The sequence below is a fragment of the Elephas maximus genome, chromosome 13 (assembly GCF_024166365.1).
Source record: "Elephas maximus indicus isolate mEleMax1 chromosome 13, mEleMax1 primary haplotype, whole genome shotgun sequence".
Classification (NCBI taxonomy): Eukaryota; Metazoa; Chordata; class Mammalia; order Proboscidea; family Elephantidae; genus Elephas; species Elephas maximus.
In genome coordinates this window covers 75,551,564-75,564,574 of record NC_064831.1, presented here as the reverse complement: position 1 = coordinate 75,564,574, position 13,011 = coordinate 75,551,564, and the positions used below count along the sequence as shown (strand labels likewise).

General features: G+C 46.7%; 1 pseudogene; it reads right to left on the bottom strand.

Annotated features, from left to right (window-relative positions):
- Nucleotides 1-10,828: 10,828 nt before the first annotated feature.
- LOC126087848 (dermokine-like) lies at nucleotides 10,829-11,978 on the bottom strand (annotated as a pseudogene).
- Between the last annotated feature and the right edge of the window lie 1,033 nt (nucleotides 11,979-13,011).

The window sequence follows — 13,011 nt, the reverse complement described above, 5'->3', positions numbered from 1 at the left end:
AACTCCTTTCTCGGTGATGCCCCATTTAAACCAGGGTGGCAGTTGCTAACACATTAGCTTAAACCTGAAAAGCCCAAGGGCAAATCTGTGCAGCAGCCCTGAGTCCGTCCTTTGTGTTTGCTGGGCGGAACCATAAGGCGCATTAACTTAGAGCGGGCTCCGCGTTCTTGACTAAAACCACCCGCACCTCCTCCGGTCTTCTCAACTTCGGCCTTAGATCCACCTACCCCCTCCGTGGGCTGCGTGGACTGCCCAGAGTCAAGAGTTCGAATCCCTCCTCTCTGTCCCCAGAAGGTCAAGTTTCAAGTCTTTAAGTCACCTAGCATATCCAGAGTCGGTTTTCTCCTGTGAAATCAGGATGATAACAATACAGGGCTGCCAGGACGCTTGGGTGAAACAGTATATGTAAAAACTGGGAGCGCACCCAGTGCACGATAAAAGCAACCACCAGTGTTTATGACATTCCAGATTCCTAGTCAAGTGGTGTGTGCATGAATAAGCTCAACAATTAAGGGGGCAAACAGTTCTGTTTTGCCTATTTCGTTCAAAAGACAGTACTGATTGGTTCTACAAATAACCAAAATCTTTCCCTCCAACCAGTTTATAGAAATGAGACACTAGCTGGGGGACTGGGATTTATTTAGAGAAATCCGATAGACCCCGCCCCCTCCTTCCCAGTCACACCAGCTGACTCCGGACCCAGCTTCCTCTCTATGGGCTGTGTTCCCAGCCCTCCCCTGCCCCCCTTCTTCACTGCCTGGAAGTCCATAATGCCAAATGGAGGTGGGCCAGGAAACTCACCTTGAACCACTGACTTCAAAGTGTCTCCTGCCTGCTGTCAGGCAATCACACTCAAGCAGAGCTACTTTTTTGGCCTAGGAATCTACAGTGGACTGGGCCCAAAGGGGTCACTGCTTTTAGACCCCCGGTATCTGAGGCCTTGAGCCAGCATGTCCCAGAAGCCCACGTCCTCTCTTTCACCCTGTTCCCAATTCTCTTGCTTAAAACAAGTGAAGGCTGTGGAAGCCTCTGGCATTTGGTTTCCATGCCAACCCAGTATTACCTGATCTTGGCCTCAGTGTCCACAGATACACTGAGAATGGATCATCTGAGGATCCTTCTGACCCAAACAATTAGATTCAGTTATTTATGTCACTTCCCATATTGCCACATCCAAAATGGCAGTTCTAGCTCCATGCCAGCCTTCTTCATACAGTGCCAACTTAGATGGCTAGTGTTGGCACTGTTGGTTCCAAGAAGTTAGGTCACTTTCTCAAAGTCATACAGCTAGGAAGTAACAAAACTCCCATTTGGGATATCTGGCTCCTATTCTAGTGCACTTTCAAGCAGGAAGAGGAGGAGACCATAGCCCGTATATATTGCTCTTGTTTGGAAATTTCCGATGATGGTAATTATAGCCCGAAAGATGCTGCAAAGAAAGATAGTGTTTAAAGGAACAGGGCCTGGATCCTCCAGTCTGGTGTCAGTGGAATTGTAGGCTCTCATCTTTCCACATTTTTCATCAAATTCCAATTAGCTATTGCCTATGGAGCACAGGGAAACCCTGGTGGCATGGTGGTTAAGAGCTATGGCTGTTAACCAAAAGGCCAGAAGTTCGAACCCACCAGGCACTCCTTGGAAACCCTATGGAACAGTTCTACTCTGTCCTTTAGAGTCACTATGAGTAGGAATCAACTTGACGGCAACAGGTTTGGTTTGGTTTATGGAGCGCAGTTCTACTCTGACACATATGGCGGCCATGAGTTGGAATCCATGGTTAGTTTAATTAGTTATTGAGTTCCAGTCACGGGCAAGTCCACCGTAGAGCCAGAAAATGCATATTTTAAGGGCAAATACAAACTAAAAATAAGGAAGAGACTCCTTTACTTTCAACACTTACTTTAGAAAACTTGCAGTCGTAAGTTCTTTCTCTGTCTCTTTGAAGAGCATGTAAATCAAGTATATTTCCTCTAAAACTTGAGAACCCCAACCTCCCAGTTTCCTGGAAGGCAATAAGCATAGCTTCACCACTCTAAAGATTCTGGAAAATTGGCGATTTTATCTGGAAAGCCCCAATGTAAGGTTTTGCATTCACTTAGCTATAAAAGGGTAAAATTTCTTTCTATCTTTGCGATCTCTGTCACAGGTGGCCTATGATGCGTCACACTCTGGTTTAATGTTTATTCAGTATTCAGTAATAAAACAGTTTTCTTTCTCTTCTATTTTTGTGCAGAGGTTTTCTGTGTTGTGAGTAGATGTTGTTTTTAATTCTATTTCCCTCACAATTTCACTCAGTCCCCACCCTTTTGGGGCCAGACACATATCTACACAGTCACTGCTGCCTCAGACACAAGAGGAAAGTGTCCCAAGAGGACTTTGGAGGTGTGAGGCATCCAGCGAAGAGATCAGTCCTGACGGAGGAGATCCTGGGGAGCTTAGTGGAGGAGCCACCATCACACTGGCTCTTCAACGATAGCTAAGATCTGGAGGAGGCTGGGCTGGTGGAGGACTTGCACTCCAACCAGCAGGCCCTCCAGGGTCATTAGTTGTTGACAAACACTAAACTGGAGAATCCAAGCCCCTTTTCTTTAAACTCCATCCTTCTCTGCAGCATCATTCAGGCTTCAATTACCACCACGAGGAAGTTCAAATAAGGGGTTACATCTGGCACTGGGGCAAGGGGAGACTGGGGGACGAGGGGTCAGGCCTGGGGAAAGGAGACCAAGGTCCATGAGCCAGGGGCAGGCCTGACACAGGATCCCAGCAGGGCCTCAAAAAAAGTGGGACTCCAGAGGTGGTGTGAAGGGGATGGGCTGGGCAGAAATCACAGCTGGCTGGGCGTGGGGCATGGCAGGGGAGGAGTGACTCCCGTTTTCATCCCTGGGCTGAAAGAAAGGTGAAGCCATTATTAGAAATCGAGACTCGGGGAGGGGCAGAGGGCTGGCGAGGTATGGACAGCAGAGCTATTTATGGTAGTCTCCAAACTGATTTCCCTGCCAACAATCTGTGCCCCCCTCCCCCACCTAACCTGCCCTACCCACTGCTGCCAGTACTGTCTTCCAGGAGCACAGCCTTGTGCAGTTTCTCAGCAACTCAAAAACCTGCACTCGTATTTTAGGGACAGAATTCAATTGATAACATTCCATCCTTTGGCCCCCCAAAATTCATGTCCTTGCCACATGCAAAACATATTCACCGATCACATTATCCCAAAAGTCTTAAATCAACTCCAAGTCCAAAATCTCATCTTCTGAATCATTTAAATCAAATATGGGTGAAACTTTAGGCATATTCCATCCTGAGGCAAAATTCCTCTTCATCTGTGAACGTGGAAAATCTACAATACAAGTTATCTGCTTCCAAAGTACAATGGTAGAACAGGCAGAAGGTAGACATTTCCATTACAAGTCGGAGAAATTGGAGGGAAAGAAGGGATAATGGGCAACAAGTAAACCCAAAACCCAGTAGAAAATTTATATTAGCTCTCAAGGTGTGAAAATAATCCTCTGTTCTTTAGGACAATCTGGGTAATGGCCTGGAAACCCTGGTGGCATAGTGGTTAAGTGCTACGGCTGCTAACCAAAGGGTCAGCAGTTCAAATCTGCCAGGTGCTCCTTGGAAACTCTATGGGGCAGTTCTACTCTGTCCTATAGGGTCGCTTAGAGTCAAAATCAACTCGATGGCACTGGCTAGGTTGGGGCAATGGCCCTGCCATCCAGGCTCTGGGTGTTGGCCATGTTCTCTGGATTCTGGGTACCGGAACCTCAGCCCTGGGCTTCAGCTACACCTTCCAGGCCCACTGGAATGGCAATTCTGCTCCCTTGGCTTTGGGTGGTCCCATTCTCCTAGCTCATCTGGATGACAACACCACCCTCTTGGCCCGAGCAGTCCCCTTTTTTCTGCCCTTTGGACATAGCAGCCCTCCCCCCTCAGCTTTGGGCAGCAGCCCGATCCCCCGTCACACCTTCACGGCAGCCCCACATGCCGGAACCAAGTTGGCAAAGATCCAACTCTTTGAAACCTAAGAGGCTGTGGCCCCACCCTTTGAGATCCAGGAGACCAGGCCCTGTTTCCTGTTCTCCTTCTAACAGTTCTGCTGATCTCTGAACTGCTCCAGGGATGGTCCCTTTCTTTTCTTGGAGGACAACAGATGAAGATCCTTTGACCTGTTTCCTGCCTGAAGAATTCCAAGAGGCAGACAGTTTTCTTTCCTTTCACTCTTTCTTTGTCTCCTTCAGTCTACACTGATGGGTTTTCTGCTGTGGTAGGTGGTTAGATCCAACAGTTACAGGGTTAACTTCTTTAACAGAAGATTGTATAACCATGTCGTTGGTGAACATTCTAAGACATTCCAGGGCAACAGAATTATGCAAATCTTTAAGTTCTGTTTTCTTTTTTTTTTTTTATTGTGCTTTAAGTGAAAGTTTACAAGTCAGTTTCTCATACAAAAATTTATATACACCCTGCTATGAACTCCTAGTTGCTCTCCCCCTAATGAGACAACACACTCCTCTCCACCCTGTATTCCCCGTTTCCATTCAGTCAGCTTCTGTCCCCCTCCGCCTTCTCATCTCCCCTCCACACAGGAGCTGCCCACATAGTCTCATGTGTCTACTTGAGCCAAGAAGCTCACTCCTCACCAGTATCATTTTCTATCTTATAGTCCAGTCCAATCCCTGTCTGAAGAATTGGCTTTGGGAATGGTTCCAGTCTTGGGCTAACGGAAGGTCTGGGACCATGACTTCCAGGGTCCTTCTAGTCTCAGTCAGACCATTAAGTCTGGTCTTTTTATGAGAATTTGAGGTCTATACCCCACTGCTCTCCTGCTCCATCAGGGATTGTCTGTTGTGTTCCCTGTCAGGGCAGTCATCGGTGGTAGCCCGGCACCATCTAGGTCTTCTGGTCTCAGGCTGATGTATCTGTTTTCATTTTGCACAGTTCATTTTTAAGTCCATCTTTTCCTCTCGCATTTTTCTATTAGAGAAGCCACACGGCCTCTTTAAGACCTTGCTTAGCAGTCTCATCAACCAGATATCCAAGTTCTACCTTCCACCAAACATTTGAATATAGTTCATATAAGCTCTTTGCCATTGCATAAAAAGCATGGCTCTTCTTTCATCGTCCAGTCCCATGTTCATCTTTTTCTTTCAAAGCCTCCCCAGAAGCACATTTAACATCCACATTTCTAGCCACATTCTGCCATATGTATCCTCTAAGATGATAAAGACTTTTTCTATGGCTCTCCTCACTCTCTTCTGAGCCCTTGCCAGAATTGCCTTTGAAGTCCATAATTCTGCCAACAACAGTCTCTTCAAGGCCATCTAGTCTTTTACTTACTATTAAGCACCTTAAGGAAACCCTGGTGCATAGTGGTTAAGTGCTACAGCTGCTAACCAAAAAGTCAGCAGTTTGAATCCACCAGGCACTCCTTGGATACTCTGTGTGGCAGTTCTACTCTGTCCTGTAGGGTCACTATGAGTCGGAATTGACTTGATGGCAACGAGTTTTTTTTAGTCACCTTAAAACTCTTCCAGTCTCTACCCACTACCCAATTCCAAAATCACTTCCACATTGTAGGTATTTGTTAGAGCAGCACCCCTACTTCTTGGTAGGGGTCTTAGCTATCTAGTGCTGCTATAACAGAAATAACACAAGTGAGTGGCCTTATTTGTCTCACAGTTGAGTAGACTAGAAGTCCAAATTCAGGGTGCCAGCTCTAGGGGAGGGTTTTCTCTCTGTCGGCTCCAGGGGAAGGTCCTTGTCTCTGCAGCTTCTATTCTTTGGTTCATTCTGGGGTGATCTTCATGTGGTGTGACATCTACATTCCTACATCTCTGTTTCTCTCACTTGCTTATTTAATCTCTTTTATAATTTGAAAGAGATTGATTTAAGACACACCCTGCATGAATCGTGTCGTAAACATAACAAAGAAAACCCACTCCTAGATGGAATTATAACCACAGACAGAGAGTTTAGGATTTACAACATATATTTTTAGGGGACACAATTCAATTCATAACACTCCCTCAGTGGGTGCTCGGCAAAACGATACAGCCATTGTACCCTGACTACTTTATGCAGCAGGGCTTCTTCAAGCATCTCCCAGAGGGCTCCTGCCTTAGCATCTATGACTGCAGTGGCAGCCTGAGCAGTTTTCCAGGCCATAAAGACACAATGTAATACTGGCAGAACATCAGAGGAGCTTGCTTCCTCCTCCGTTTTGCTTTCCTCTTGCTTCTTTATGCCAGCAAGGCCTCTCTGGGGTCTCTCATGTTAGTGGGCCACTCAGGCCCTCAACATGTTTGGTCCCACAAGAGATTATACATTTTGGGGTCTCTTACCCACCCTGCCAATTGTCTCAACTCAATAGCGGTCACCGCAAATTCAGAGCCCACGGTAAAGGGGCACAATAGCCAATCAGCCCCCTTTTTCGTTATTTTTCTGAGAGAAATTTTTTGATATACGTTGAACCTCTAAATTAGTAAAATTTTGACTTTCCAATTCAATCTCAGATTGATCCCCCCAAATCCAGATTTTCTGGGTGGTAACTGGAAAAGTCCCAGAAGGGCCACCAGGGCTACTGTTATAGGTAGCCACTTCCTTCTCCAGAGCTCTCCAGTCAACCTCCCAGGAGTCAAGGTTTGCACCTTGGCTTTGGGTGGCCCCATTCTCCTAGTTCTTCTGAATGGTGACCCCACCCTCTTGGCCCCAGCAGTCCCCTTTCTTCTGCCTCTTGGACATAGCAGCCCTGCCCCCTGGTCTGCAAACCGAGGCTTCAGCTGAGCTGGTATACAGCAGCACCCAGCAGGGCCCTAGCACTCTGGTCGGAAGTTTTGCATTGTTTAAACAGTTGTAAAACCCCCACGGGGGTCTTGGAACACATCCATATTAGGTATTCCTGCCCCTACATAGTCCCAGTAGCATCTGCCGTAGGTAAAATTCACAATATCCCTGGGGGTCCAGGGAGGGAAATCTCTGGTGACAGCTGCAGAGGAAAGCAGAGAAGGTGACCTAAGACCTTACACCGGAGAGCCATTATCTTCCAACTGGGGAGTCACACCTCCATCCCCCTTGGTACAGAGCTGCCTGAGACACTGGAGCAAATCGTAGGGACCACATCAGGACACATGGAACACCCAGACCTAGGGTACATGGTGCAAGCTTATGTTGTACTCACACCTGGGCCCTTCTACTCTCAGAAACTATGCAATTGAATAGTTTCCGTCCTATTATTATTATGGAGTTTCTGGCTGGGAATAATTTGGGTAAGGTCAGGGTAAGGCCAGCATCAGCAAACCCACCAGTAAGCACATCCAGCGAAGGCACCAGCGCACCAACAGGTGAAGATCTGGTTCCCACCCAGTTAGTAAGCCAAGAGCAGTCCCCTAGAGAGGCCACCCAGGAGTCGGGTGGTCATGGCCTAGCCAGCCCGTTCACAGTGCCAATTGTTATAAATGTTTTCCTTTAACAAGTCTTGGGTAGCAGAATGATGAGTGCTCTCACAGTTGAGAGCGAAGGGCTGCCATGCAGGGCTACACAGGGGCTACACCCGGGGAGCAGGGCTAGATAAAAAAAGGCTTTTGGTGGAGACCAGGGGCTTTCATCCCAGAAGAGTTAGGATGGTAAGAAGGAGGGGGAACAGGCTCCAGATTGGGGAGTTTAAACAACGCCGAGAGTTCAGAAGGGAAACCTTGGATTAGGCCCTACCCACAGAGGCTTGAGTTGGGGCTTTTGCAGGTGCTGATGTGATATGGAGAGAAGCCCTGGTGGTGCCGTGGTTAAGCGCTCACCCTTTGAACTGAAAGGTTGGCAGCTGGAACCCACCAGCTGCTCGCGGAGAGAAAGATAGGGCAGTCTGCTTCTGTAAAGATTACAGCCTTAGAAACCTCATGGGGCAGTTCTACTCAGTCCTATAGGGTCGCTCTGAGTTGAAATCAACTTAAGAGCAACGGAACAGTGGTGATATGGGGAGCTGGTTTTTTTTTTGAGGAGTTGCTTTGGCTTCGTAACAGCATGCAGCAGGGTATGAGTTTGCTAGGGATTGGTTGAGGATGTAAACTGGTTTTCAGGATGCGACAATACACACACACACATACATACATACACACAGACACACACACATATATACATATAAACCCATTGCCATGCAGCTGATTCCAACTCATAGTGACCTTATAGAACAGGGTAGCACTGCCCCGTGCAGTTTCCAAGGTTGTAATCTTTACTGAAGCAGACTGCCACATCTTTCTGCCGAAGAGCGGCTGGGGGGTTCAAACCACCCACTAGTTAAAAGCCCAGCACTTGACATTTAATTATTTTTATATATTTATATCTTACAGATTTTGGACTCAAGATGAGCCAAAAACCCAAACTCCTTGCCTGTGAATCAATTCTGACTCATAGGGACCCTATAGGATGGAGTAGAGCTGCCCCCACAGTGTTTGCAAGGCTGTAATCTTTATGCACGCAGACTGTCACAACTTTCTTCCTAGGAGCGGCTGGTGGGTTCGAACTGCTGACCTTTCGGTTAGCAGCTGAGCATTTATCCACTGCACCACCGGGGCTCTTTAAAGATGAGTCAAGGCATCACTAAATGGCCGTTTATGTTACAGTCATGGAGCAGCTCTTTCAGCAAGGGTCTGTGAGTATGTAATTAACTTTGTCTCAAATTGTTTTATTTTATCCTCCCTCTTTTTTTTTTTAACTTTTTACTGATGTATACTATATACACACATACACAAATCCTAGTGTACAGCTTAAGAATGTTCACCCCAACCACCACCCAGATCAGGAAATGTAACATTACCAGAACCCCAGAAATCCTCCCCGAGCCCCCTCCCAGGCACTACCTTCACAACTTCTCTAAACGTTACCGACACCCTAACTTCTATCAAAGTAGATTGGTTTGGGCTGTGTTTGTCTTTTTGTAACTAGAATCACAGAGTAGGTACTCTGTTGTGCCGGGCATCTTCCGCCTCAATAATGCCTTTTTGAGATTCATCTATGTTGTTGTATGATTTGTTAATTCTGTTGCTAGATAAAATTCGGTTTTATGAATATGCCACAATTTACTTATCCATTCTACTGTTGACAGACATTTGGGATGTTTTCAATTTTTAGCTCTTATGAATGATGGTTCCGTGAACCTTCTTGCACTTGTCTTTTGCTACACATATATACAAAATTCTGTTGGGTCAATACTTAGGAGTGAATTGCTGACTCATAAGGTACATGTGTACATGTTCAGCTTTAACAGAAACTGCCAGGTTTTCAAAATGATTGTCTAATTTGTACTCTACCAGCAATGTATAAGTGTACCAGTTTCTCTGCACCCTCACCAACACCTGGCATTGCCATTTGTATGAATTTTCTCGAGCTGCTGTAACGAAGAACCATAAACTAGGTAGCTTAAAACATCAGAAATGTATTGTCTCACAGTTCTGGAAGACAGACGTCTGAATTCAGGGTGTCAGCAAGGTCATGCTCTCTCCCAGGGCTCTAGGGGAACATCATTTCCTGTCTCTCCAAGCTCATGATAGCCCCACATGTTCTTTGGTTTGTAGATTCATCTTTACTAGGCTTTCTTTCTCTTTGTCTCTGTGTCTTTTCTCTTTTATAGGATTGGGAGCCCTGGTGGTGCAATGGTTAAGAGCTACTGCCGCTAACCAGCTGCTCCTTGGAAATTCTTCGGGGCAGTTCTACTCTGTCCTATAGCGTCACTATGGGTTGGAATTGGCTCAATGGTAATGGGTCTGTTTTGTTTTTGGTGGGTGTATAGTGACAGCTCATTATGGTTTTAAATTTCATTTCCCTAAGACTAATGATCAGTCCCTGGAGAAGGACATCATGCTTGGCAAAGTACAGGGTCAGCGGAAAAGAGGAAGACCCTCAACAAGGTGGATTGACACAGTGGCTGCAACAATGAGCTCAAGCATAACGATTGTAAGGATGGCGCAGGACCGGGCAGTGTTTCCTTCTGTTGTGCATAGTGTCGCTATGACTCGACACGGCACCTAACAACAACAAGACTAATGAGATTGAGCTCCTTTTCGTATGCTTATTGGTCATTTGGACGCACTCTCCTGTAAAGTGTCTGCTCAAATCTTTTGCTTATTTTTCCATTGGATTATCTGCCTGTTCTTGGTTTGTAAGAGTTTATCGTATGTTCTGATGAGTGCCTTTTTTGGGTATATGTATTGTAAATATCTTTTCCCTCTCTGTAGCTTGCCTTCTCATTTTTGATGCACAGAAGTTTTTAACTTTCATGTAGTCCAGTATATTGACCTTTTTATGGTTAGTGTTTGTTGTGTCCATTTTAACAAATCTGTTCCTACCCCAAGATCATGAAGGTATTTCCATCTTTTAGAACCTTTGTTGTTTTACCTTTCACATTGACTTTTGTGTGTGTGTGTGTGTATATGGAGCAGCTGAGGTTTACTTCAAAGGCAAGAGTTGAGATTGTTTTTATTGTTGTTGTTATGTGCTATCAAGTGAATTCAGACTCATAGGAACCCTATAGGACAAGGCAGAACCACATAGGGTTTTCTAAGCTGTAATCATTATGGGAGCAGATCACTGAGTCTTTCTCCTACAGAGCGGCTGGTGGGTTTAAGCTGCCCATCTTTCAGTTAGCATCTGAGCTCTTAAACTTTGCTCCACCAGGGCTCCTTGGGGTTGAGATTAGTGGTGAGATAGTGATGGTTTGGGCAGGGGCAGGGGCAGGGGCAGGGGCAGGGGCAGGGGCAGGGGCAGGGGCAGGGGCAGGGGCAGGGGCAGGGGCAGGGGCAGGGGCAGGGGCAGGGGCCCCATCTGTCTGGTAGTTCCTTGCCTAAAGGTCACAGGATGAGAAAGCTCCTCTATCCTTGTTTATGGCATTCCAGGTAATGAAACTCAGCTTGGGTATAAAATTCTTCCAGGAAGTATCAAAGTTTAAGAGCCCAGGAAACATCTGAAGAGTTCTGGTAATTGCTTTGGGAGCTCGCAAAGAGGAGACTGCTCTTTTGGCTTGCTTTCCAGATTCCAGAGCTGCTAGGGCCTCCCTGTCCTCTGAATTCCTGACCCCCAGGTCCTCTGAACGTGAGAACTTTGTTACCTGGGTTGTCACACCAGGGTTTATTTCCACCATGACTTCCACAGCTGCTACCTGAGGATGAGCTGGTGTGGGATTCTAGAAGCCTGAGTAGTTGCCTTGATCCAAGTTTCTATTACTGTCTAGGGTCAGTTCCACCTGGCCCCTGAGCTGCTGCGGCTACTGTCGCCACTACTGATGCTCCACAGCGAGCTAGTACTCCCCTCAGAGTTGTTGGTGCTTCCCCCTGAGCCAGAGGGTGAGGGGTTGGTGCACTAAACATTCTGGTTGCCACTGCTGTCTCTCTCACTGAGTCATCACCAGGCTGGGCCATAGATCCCAAAGTTGAATGACCCTCCATTGCCTCCTCAACCCCAGGAGCCGCTCTGAGAGTTGGTTCCTGGGCCATAGACACCCCACTGAGCCGCTGGGGTGTCCATGGCCCAGGGAGTCCCTGGATCTCCAGGATTGCCCTGGCTATGGCCTCTGAGGCCACCCTGAGAGCCAGAGATGCCAGAAGCTCCAGATGGAGGGTGTCATTGCTGCTGGGGACAGTTGCCAGTAGCTGTGGGCAGCATCTATTCCATGTCAGATGATATCCTCAGCCTGTCTGCCAGCCTCACTCCCACTGCTTCCGTGGCCTCATATTGATGGCCTTGCCAACCTTGTAGCCAGTGGCATCTCCCACCCCAGGGCCCATAGCCTTCCTGACTCCAGAGCTGGTCACCTCTCTAGACCCTTGCCCAATGGCCTCCCCGTCTCCATGGCTAATGACATCTACCATCCCATGTCCAGTGATTTCCCCAAGGTTTGCTCCAGCACTCTCCCCACCACGCAGCAGTAGGCCAGCCTTCCTGTTGCCCAGGCACAGGACGAGCAGGAGGCAGGCCAGGGACCCCCATAACTTCATTTCAGCCTTGCTCCTTCTCATTCTTCTGAGTGTCTTCCCCTTCTTCCCACCTAAGTTTACCTCTTTCTGCCCTTTCTCTTCCTCTGCCTCTGTGCGCCCTCCTCCATTTTCTCCTTCCTTCTGACCTCTCATTCCTCCCTCTCTCTGAGTCTGCAGCCTCCTCTCTGTTCCCAGATTCCCCGGCTTCCCTCACATTGATTTTTTTTTTTTACTTACAAATTTGAAAATTTCTTTGTTGCTTTCCGTAAGGGATACATGAACTTATACTTTCATAAATAAAGCATACATGTCCACGTAGCTGTATCCTTAATAATATTATATTTTTGAGAAGTTTTGAAGGTCTAGTTGGATTTCACTCTGGGAAGAGTAGAGGAGGATGTCTTTTAATTTGCAATCAGATCTAGGATAGGTTTATGATACAAAAATAGAGATTTTCCTTCTTTGTAACCAGTTGTCATTGAGTCAATTCTGATTCATGGTGACCCCACTCATGTACGTCAGATTAGAATCTCTCATGTTGATTTTTTTTTTTAGCACTTTTTTTTGACATGATTGAAACACTGGTGGCGCAGTGGTTGAGAGCTACGGCAAGTAAGGCTGCTAACCCAAAGGCCGGCAGTTCGAATCCACCAGGCACTCCTTGGAAACCTATGGGTTAGTCCTAATCTGTCCCAAAGGGGCACTATGAGCCAGAATCGACTTGACGGCAATGGGTTTAGTGGTATCATTTCCTTTGGTCAAGCTGTGCTCATACCCCATATTTGGTGCTACTTTTCCCATCACCAAAAGAGAGTGAATCCCCCTCCCCCAAACCCATCTCTGGTAACCACCAATGAACATTGGTCTCTGTATATTGTATGGTTGCGTACTATTCCGTTGTATGCACGTACCTCATTATGCTTATCCGTTCATTCCTTGATGGATGCTTACTTAGGTTTTTTTTTTTTTTTTCGCTATTGTGACTAATGCTGCAATGAACATAGGTATGCATGTCTGTCCATGTCTCTTATATTAGATCTCTAGGATATATACC